The following is a 10,116-nucleotide window of genomic DNA, read 5'->3' on the forward strand; positions in this document are numbered from 1 at the left end:
TAATATTATATTCACCTCTCATGAGATTCAGAGTTCTCTTCAGCTTTGAAGAATCTCTTTTTTTCATTGGTTAGCATTATAAAAGCATGTCATTCAAAAGAGTGCACTCAGTGTTAAAATTCCTGAAGAATCAAGTGCCATTACAATCGCTACATATTAAACCCCATTCAACTATACATGGCTCTTTGAGTTTCAAATGACTTTGCTTTTCATATTAGGCAAGATCATTTGAATAGAGGAAAACTGGAGATAAGCTCTGACAAATTCAACCCTCAAGAATTGGACAAAAACCCAACTCAAACAAAAACAAAAATCAAATCCAAAACAACCGAAACAAAATAACCCATAGCAATCAGCGTCAGTGGGAAATGGAACAAAACAATAGGTATAGTTTGACCTCGCAATTGTTTTCCTTCGGATTAAGTCATCAGAAAACTCGAGTTCCCTCTGCTGGCCAAGTAATAAATCTGTAGCCGCAGAACGGCGCTGACGTTCCCACGGATGCTTACATGCAAGCAAGTAGCTTGGAAGAAAAAGCCACGTTGACTCGCGTAGGAAGAAGCACTCACAAAGGAAAAACAACAACAACAACAAAAAAAACCACAAAGAAATATAAGAAAGTGCAAAACTAGTTGGGGAAACGTTTCAGGCAACTCAGGGAGTACTATGAAAAGAATATGACATTTAATGTTTACCTTTTAAAGGTTTTCTTCTCATATAAATATACATATATTTGTATACTTAGCCTCTGTGTAAGGATGTTGGGATTTCTGTGCTGTCAACTGACTGCAAGTGTGCTTCTGCTATTCCTCTTATAGTTGAGATTGGGATTTGCTGCTGCTAAGCAGTGGAATAACTAGCAAACCGTTTTCACATTTAAAAATATGTCTAAACATTTCTTTGGAGTGGAGTATTTCCTTCTGTTGCAGAGATACACGAGATCACTTTTAAGCAGAAACCAGTGAAGTTTAAACTTAGCTTTTACCTGTTTAAAATAACGTGTATTTGGTACCTTACAGTTCACAAGGTTAAAAGGTAAATGGTTTCATGTATACCGTAGCCCCCCGCTAAAAAGAGGACAATGATGATGAGCCAGCCACTTTTGCAGAGGTGGGAAGTAACTAGTTAGCATAGTTAATCTTTTGAGACACATCCATGGCCTTAAGTGGATTCTTTTCGTTCAGCTGAAGGCACAACAGCTGGATTCTGTCATCCCTGACTGGGGCAGTCTTGTTAGTGTAGGATGACCTCTGGAGCACTAACACAGATAATACTGGCACCTCTCTCTGCTCTAATCAACTACCAGTCTGAGCAATTCTACAGGAGATGGGGGCATTAAGGCCATATTATTCTAAACAAAATTCAGTGATGGTAGCAGAGTATTGTGACAGCAAAAGACAGATTCTACCTTTCCCACCAAAGGTTTTTTTAATGCTAAATTTAGAGAACGGTCTGTAAAAACAACACAGTACCATATTTTCTCCTTTTTCTTAAAGTTATGTCTTGCAAAACTGGACTGTTTGTGTCAAGTATGTCTAAGCTAAAACTCTCACAGTTTTACTGCCACATAGAAAGCTGCTCATTGCAAACACACGTAGTTAATGTGGTCTCTCCATCTCTTTCCACATACACTAGGGCTGGCACAAAAACAAGGATTTCTGAACATTTAGCTGGAATGCAGAAGACTCAGGTTCAAGTTACCACTCAATTCTAGAGCAAGACATTGAACTAGAGCCTCCTAAGTCTGAATTGAAGAGCTCTGTGGACGAACCAGGGGTAATTTTGCTGATTGAAGTTCTGAACTTTGAACATTTTCAAAGAAGCTTCATCAGAAACTGACCAGTTTTCATGGTATGCATGAATTTTCAGTAAAAATATTTCCTGCTGTAAAGTTTTCAATCATAGCTTATATAACATGCTGTGGATAAAGCAATAGACAACAAAGCTCTCAGTAGCTATGAAACAGCAGAACAAATGTAAATAACAACAAAAAGGGATGTATATGCACATAGGCAACACTCTACCAAGTTGTTCAGGATTTCTCACAGGCATTTGGTGTACCTCTACTTCATGTACACAGATGCGCCATTAATAACAGTGTATGCACAACATACCTAGTATAAGATACTAATGTTACAGTTAACAGCAATTGTTTATCCTCATGTATGATTGATTAGAAAATAACTAAACAGTCAACTTAGCTATAGAATCAGTTATATAAAATTCTATGATACAAGCTTGCAGATGTAAAATGTTGATAGCTTGAATGCTTTGGTGCACTCAGACTTCTCTAGCTGTTACAAATGCTTTCTGGATCACTGGGACAGTGGAGCATTGCTACAGTCCTGTGCCTGAACAAGAGAGAGGTATCGGCTTCAGTTGCATTTGAGGGTGAACATCCTCGAAGTTCAGCTTCTACCGTAGAAATCATATAAGTAAATGTCTGCCTCCAAGGCAAGAGCACTTACATTTATTTTATTGACAATGGATGGAAAAAGGGTACTATTTGTCCAACCAAAACAAATAAGTAGAGTGCAAATGTCTAAAGTTAGGTGAGAAACCCCAACGTTGATTTGCATATCAAGCAAAAGAAGCAAAGCCATCTGAAAAATTTGGGGTGCTTACTTGCCTGCAGTCTATCATGTCAAAGACAGAAATAAAATCCAGTTCTCCAGAGTGGCATCACTTAATTGGTATAAGCATTGTGTTCCACCCTCTGTTGACAATTTTACTATGACAACACCAGTTTGATTTACTAGAGCTGTGACTGTCTATTGGAAGGGAAATACATTGATGTGAGAGGCAGGAGTACAGAGTGTCCATGCAATTAAAGACTGTGACATAACAAACAGACCCGTACAAGTCAAGCGCACTATTTCTTTTACATGAAGACAATGTAGAAGTAGTGCTGTTTTGTAATTTCATGAGGTTTTAAAAAAGCATGGAAATTGAAATCCCAATCCTCAAATCAACAGCTGAACACTTTTGGTAACATAGCATAATCCTGTGACCCTCAAACCAATGACAGAAAATGGAGAGTAGGTGTCATCCTGTTTGTAAACAACTAACAGACTTTTTTAATCTATAGTTTTTGTGGCATTCAGTAGACAGAAAAATGAAGTTTTCCAGCAGAACAATTTTTTAGGGGGTTGAAGTAAATAGAGAAAATGTAATTCTGATGCCACTTTCAGCAATAACTATATAGAAATGTTCACAAAGACTGTACAGTTATTTATTTCAGACTTAAAAAAAAAAAGAAAAAGAAAGAGGAAAATCATGGGAATGATCACTAACTTGTTGCTTTGACAAGTTAGCAGGGCCTTCAGCTTCTGTTCCTTATCTACTTGATATAGACCAGTAATACGTATATATGATATACGTAATCCCGATCTTCTGTACCTTGTAGGAGTTACTCTGCTGCAAGGAAATTCTTGTTCTCTTTTAAGTCCTTCCCAAATAAATGCTTAAAGCGTAAAAGCAAATGATATACGCATCAAAATCATGACAAATCAAGTTTTACATCCTTTTGTCTCTTGCTTAGATCAGGTTCCAGTCCCAGATCCCAGGCCATGTGGACTAGTGATTGGGATCTTTTTGCCATCACCTTCCCTAATGTCAACCATCTTTTTCTACTTGTGATCATCTCTGTGGTGTCTAGTCCTTCTCATTTGAACTTCCTCAAAGTGGTTTCTTCTTACCACTGTGCCCTCAAGCCCTTTCAATTCATTTTCCTGATTGAATGCTGTCAGCAGGGGGAGTGTCAACAGCACAGGAGTCTTGCACAGGGGTTACACGTTTTTGTGGAAGGAATAGACCTACTAGGTCAGGTAGAAATTTGGCCAAGTTATACATACCAAAGACACAGTCACACTGGAAAGCGTTGACTCATATGAAAGACAGAGAGCTCTTTGTGAAATGGAAAGAAACCCATCTAAACTTGTATTTGAGTTGCCACAAAAATAACGCCAAAACTATCATGTGATTGGGCTTGAGATCTTTGCCTTATTGTTACTAATTTATTTTAAATAGCAACTTTTTGTTGCACACTTTTTTTTCATTATTTACTGGAGAGTTAGTCCACTGCTGGTGAGTTACAATGAGAATGAATTACGTTGAGATTGACCAAATAAAACATAAATCAATTTTGAGTACACTGGTATTGAAATAAAATAGCCTGGGTAATCTGCACCGTCTGAACATTCCATTTCCCTGGATGATTCTTCCCTTCAGTGAGTCACTGTCTTCTGGTAAATGTTGATTACACTCTATGTATATTTGTGAAAAGTTCAGCACAGCTAGGCTATTGCAATTAGTCCAAACCTCAATGTATTATCAGCATATGCTTAAGGAAAAACATGCATTCAGGATAGTAACTCAAGAATTCAGATGCTATTGTATATAACACAATATATGAATGATTACATACAATTTTCTTGCAATATTTTCACATACAAAAAGGAATAAAATGTAAAAATACACACACACACAAAACTTACAGCAGTGCAATAGAAAATGCAACAGTAACAGCAGAGCAGCAAGATCCCAGGCTGCAGCAAGTAAGGAGTTGCTTAAACACAACAACAGTAGGCACAGACATAAAGGAAAGAAGCTGCTTACCTTCAGAAGGACTCAGATGTACAGGAATCTCTACTGTCAGCCCTTAAACAAGGTCTGGGAAGGGGTCGATGTTGGCTCCAGCCCTTCCAATCACTCAGGTACATTGCATGCACATGAGCTCCCCTGCGTTTGCCCTGCCTTCCCACCAGGTGCTCAATCACTGGTTCAAGTTGTGACTTAACATTTCCACTACAAATACGAACACCAAAAAAACAAAACAAAACATCCCCCCAAAAAACAAAAAAGTGAAAGGTTACTATTAGGTTGTTGAAAGAAGAGAGAATATAGAGAGAATGTTTGAACTGCCCCAAAACAAGGTTGGATAAAAACAATTTAATGACCAAACCAAATCTGGTTATTCAGGAGAACTAAACACGAGATAAAATTAAAATTTTAAGAATCTCCAACTCAAATAGAATTTCTGGTTCTGAAGTAGGTTTTCTGAAGTAATGCTACCTGGTGTGTAAGTTTTTGCTTGTTAACATTTGTAGACCTGACTCTCTTCTCTGAAGTAAGTAATATGTGGCTACTTAGGAGTCACAGATAAAATGTCCCTATCACTGAACTCCTGGAGGTCCTGATGCAGGAGATACCTTTCAGAATGAGTTATAAGTCATACCAGTGATACTGCATTCAGACATAGCTGTTATTTTCAGAGGAAAATATGATGCTGGCATATATGCTGATGACAGTGGTGCACTTTTTATTAGTACCCCATGGTTAGGGCACCTTTCTAGGTTTAATTTCTCCTTTTCCTTGTGTGTCTTTCTGTTTATCACCCCCAGAAGAAGGCCTGGTTCAACAAAGGAAACAGAATGGTGCACTCTTCCCACATCAGTACTGAAACCAAGGGATGATCAGTAGGGAACCTTCTCCGAACAGGAGGAGGTAGAGGCTGACGTCTTGTCTCTGACTCTAAAACTGTTTCTGTATTTCCCTGTTATCTGAAAAGTGAAATCATTAGGTCTGAATTAGGTCTGTTTACAGGGTATGGCCCCCAGATAGCATTTTCTTTTTCAGCTTTTACTGAGTCATCTTTTGCCTTCATTTCAGCAATATACTAAGGCACTTACCTAAACATTAGGAATAAATAACAAAATTGCTACCAGTGGGAACAATCACATATCTAAAATTAGGAGTGTACTGTCCTACTCTATGTGACTAAGACCTATATGTTTGTGATATTCCATGCTTGTGGTCTGAGTCTTGATGTTTAACAAGTAATGACTAGCGGGATCCCAATATTTCATTACAAATGTTATCACTGTTGTGCACCTGATATTGTGACAAGGGTCACACTTAATTTTACATTGTATTTGAATTTCATTTTTAGAACCCTTTTCCTTAAAAAATGTTGACGTGCACAAGAAAATCAATTCACAAGTTATTTTCTGAAAATTATACGTTATTCCAGAAATCCCTCAAGGCTTCCTCAGCAAAGAAAGAAAAACTGAATCTTGCTGTGCATAGGTAGGAGTTGTGAGCCTTTAAACTCCCGCTTTAGAAAAGTGCAGGGGAGGGTAGAGGATGGTATTAGTATGTATAGCTGGCACCAGGCTTGCTGCTTCCTGTAAAGAGAAGGGAAGATGCTTCCTCCCCACAATAATTTCTGGGTCCCTGCAGCTGGAAATGAACAGGGCTCCCAGTGCTTTGGCATCAGTAGTGAAGCTGGTGAGACAGTGAGTTTTCAGTATTAGAGGCTGTCTGCTGGTGTAGGTTGATGTCTTATGTGTATTTATATTGCTCCCTATCTGGATACTTATTTTACCACAGAGTTAGTGTGTGCCATTATTATTTTTTGTTTTCAAACATTTCATTTTCTAAATATGGAAATACTTTTTCCTGAAGAAGTGTAGACTGGTGCAAGATCACACAGGAAAACTCTGGTAATGCAGTTCCTTGAACTCATTTCTTCTAAGCAGATCCCTATCAAACTAATTGTCCTTCTCTGTATGTCTTTTTGGTAGCAAATATTGTAAAACTAAATATTTCTTTTTCTTCTTGATTGTTCTTCTACAACATACATATACCTTAGCTTCTACAAACAGTGTGGGAACTTTTTTTTTTTTTTAACCTACTAATTCAATTGATATATATAGTATTCTTATGTTTAAAAATGCCTTTGAAGACTCGTCCAAAGCTCACTGAAACCAATGACATCTTTATTTAATTTCAATGGAACACATATCAGGATGTGGACAAAAGGAAGATGTGGTCCTTCTTCTGCACTGAGAACTAAAACAGGCATCCTTGAAGGCATAGGGCATAATTTGCTCCTGGAATTAATAGAAGAAAATGAGATTCTCGAGACTTCACAAAAACGGCTGTTTAACACTTTGAGAAGCAGTGCCTCTCAAAACACTTCTCTCTGAAACAATATCTATTTGAACAACATTTTAACACAGAGATGTCTTTGCTGAGATTTTTCCCCCCAGATTTCCTTCTATTCTGGATTCAGCAAGACCAGAGAGAAAAATATGTCTCACCATTTAAAACAGGTCGAAGTACACTGTAAAGCAAGTGAAAATAACTGTCTGTGTTTTGCTTTACAGAGCAATGGATTCATTGGGCCAATGGCTATAATTCATTTTTAAAAAGGTTGTGTTTTCAAGTTTCACAAGATTATAGCTGTATTGAGTCAATACAGTCAAAAAAATGTTCTGAAGAGCCCTGAGAGGTTTGTTGCTAATTATAGGAACACTGTGTCTCACTTTTGAAACAGAATGACTTATTACAACTGGAATATCTTCATGGGTCGAGTAAATTTCCAGAGGTTTTTGTTTGTTTGTTTGTTTTTAAGAGAAATAGAGGAAAAACTGTGCTTTAAAACAATAGTAACATGAAAAAAAAGCATTTGCCAGCATGTTATTGCTAACAGACTTGATTATTTTCTAAAAAAAAACCCTATAATGATGCTTCTTTACTTTTTTGTTAAATCTAAGAAAATGTATTTTTTTGAAAAAATATTCTTAGATAAAAACAAAAAATTGATAGTCTCCATTCAAATTGTTTGTTTGTGTTTTTTAAATGTAAATAAGCTTTATTTTTAAAAATCTATGTACTGTAAATTATAATGCAAGAAATCAGCTTTGACACAAAGTCTTTTGATTTGTCCTGAAACAGTTATTTCAAGGGAAGGGAGAAAAATGTGCACCACCCTGAGAGTGAATACATGATGGGCAACATTGAAGTATGCTCACTAAAACCACAGACCTTTCAGCTGCTGGCAGTAGTTCACTCCTGATAAATACAAGATGACTCCATGCTGTGAGACTGCGGAACCAACTTTGAATTGCAGAACACCTGAATGCAAGTGCGACATTTGCTGATGAGATGTGATCAGACAGAACTGTTTTATTTTTCTTGCAAGGCTTCGATACCATCTGAAGTCAGTCCTGTTGCAAATTTACCTCTGGTTGAACTGCTCTCTACTTTCCCTGTGAATTCGTATCTGAAGACAGCAGAAGTTGTTACAAAGAGAAAGAAAGGTAATTTCTGGTACGCTACAGACTTATCTGGAGCATTGTGCGCTGTCTTCAGAACAAAAGTCCAAACTTCAACATCTTTCTAGACCATTAAGCCTTTTGAATATTTTTCAGCTTTCTGAATTACCAATCAATCTCAGCAATAATTCTAGGGTTACTGAGGAAATACCCCTCTGAGAAGAGTACTAGGAAAATCCATTTTAGTGATTATTTTATAAGGAATAATGACCACTTTGTTTCATTAGTGGCTTTCTGTTTCTAATCAGACATTTATTTTTCACATTCACCAAACAAGGATGTACAGCATATGTTAAGGGAAATGTGTGTGTACCATATGGCTGAGAAGAATAAATTCTGTATAAAATGGAGAGGGTGAATAAGGAAGAGTAAGGTAATATAATAGATAATGAATTCAGCCACATCATATGATTTTATTGTTATGGGGATGCAAAGACTAAGGAGTGGTATGGAGTGCATATGGATTTTAAACTCAGGAGACAGAGTTTTACTTTTAGTATTCTAAGGTGCCCTTTTGGTCTCAGCCTGATCAGATGGCTCTGTAGTCATTAAGTGAAAAAGACTGAAAGCTTAATTCCTTAATTCAGCAGAAGTAAAGCCCAATAGATGCAGACACATGAAACTGAAAAAAAAAACACCCTGAATAAGTCCTGTGATGTGTTAAGTTTGGGGTAGGTATTCTGTGTTGCAGAACAGCACTTTAATAATTTCTAAGTACCAAAATCATGTACTTTGGCTTGCATTTAAAAACAAAGGCTCCAAAATCAATCAAAAGATTTCTTTTAGAAACTGGCTCAGCTTCAGAAAATGAATTTTCTGATCAGACTTGTAATCAGGAAGCATCTCAAGCTGAAATCACTAGAAGGAATGGTTGAGAAACAAATTTTGATGTCCTAACCAAACACTGCCATTTTTAAGAGATATTTTGGGTGGTGGGGGGGGGAAGATAGTAGACTTCTCGTTATTCTTTGGAATTTGGATGATTCTATATCAAAATCCCACATTAATTAACTCTCCAGCCCTGGTATTCATAGTGAAATCTGCAGTTGTCTGTGTAAATGTCTTAATTATTATGGATAAAAAACTGAAATGCTCAGAATGTAAACTGGCACTGAGTTATCTACCTTACTTTACATAACCTCATCTTACTAATACCACCTTTTGCAGGAGTGCTAATGTTGAAAGAAAAAGAAACTGAATGTTCCTACTTTTACTTTCAGCATTTGCATTATACACTTATGGTTGTACATCACATCCTGTCTATAATCCTGTTTACATAGATTATGATTTTTGATTGTTGCAACTGTCAGTGGTTTAATATTAATGTCTAAAAATGTGCTCATTAGAATCATAACTTGTGTCTCTCCCTTGAGGAGTGTATTATCATGTTTGGCAACATCAATCATTTTTAATTAAAGCAAGTAACATTTCCCCCAACCCACCCCACAGTTTTACAGTTTAAAGAAAGTTACTGAGAATTTCCTCTTCTTAACATATAGTTTATGGTGAGGTAGAAATACACAAGAACATTCTTGTATAAATCCATAGTCTTCTTTCAAACTTTTGTTTTAAGCATACCTGGTAGATTTATTGCTTGACTGTGCTTCAGTAGTCTGACTCCCTGTGGTGATTTCCCAAAGTCTGCAGGCAGGAATACACCCCTCCTGCTGCAAAAGATTATGACATCATGGATGTTAAAAAGAGAATGAATGATGTGGTTAGCCATGCATTCAATATATTACTAGGGAGGGGGTTATATGGAAACATGGCCTTTCTGTCAGATAGAATGAATGAGATATATAATTTGTTTTGTCCCTCTCTTAAAAGAACAAGGGAAAGGAGATAATCTGTCTTAATAAGGGCATGCTTAGAGTATCAACCAACTAGAAAGTAATATATTTTTAAACATCCATATGTGATCCCTTTATTAAATTAGGATGTTGAGCTAAATTTAAAGTATCAATATATAAATCAGTCAGTCAGTTAAATTAGCCAA

At 36.8% G+C, this 10,116-nt stretch overlaps 1 long non-coding RNA gene across 1 annotated transcript; it reads right to left on the minus strand.

Annotated features, from left to right (window-relative positions):
- Positions 1 to 6,732: 6,732 nt before the first annotated feature.
- LOC104910628 lies at positions 6,733 to 9,865 on the minus strand. The gene is made up of 3 exons (XR_793268.3): positions 9,699 to 9,865; positions 7,831 to 7,920; positions 6,733 to 6,893 (listed from the first exon to the last, which is right to left on the minus strand). It is a non-coding gene; the product is annotated as an uncharacterized LOC104910628 (long non-coding RNA).
- Positions 9,866 to 10,116: the final 251 nt, after the last annotated feature.

The sequence above is a fragment of the Meleagris gallopavo genome, chromosome 4 (assembly GCF_000146605.3).
Source record: "Meleagris gallopavo isolate NT-WF06-2002-E0010 breed Aviagen turkey brand Nicholas breeding stock chromosome 4, Turkey_5.1, whole genome shotgun sequence".
Lineage (NCBI taxonomy): Eukaryota > Metazoa > Chordata > Aves > Galliformes > Phasianidae > Meleagris > Meleagris gallopavo.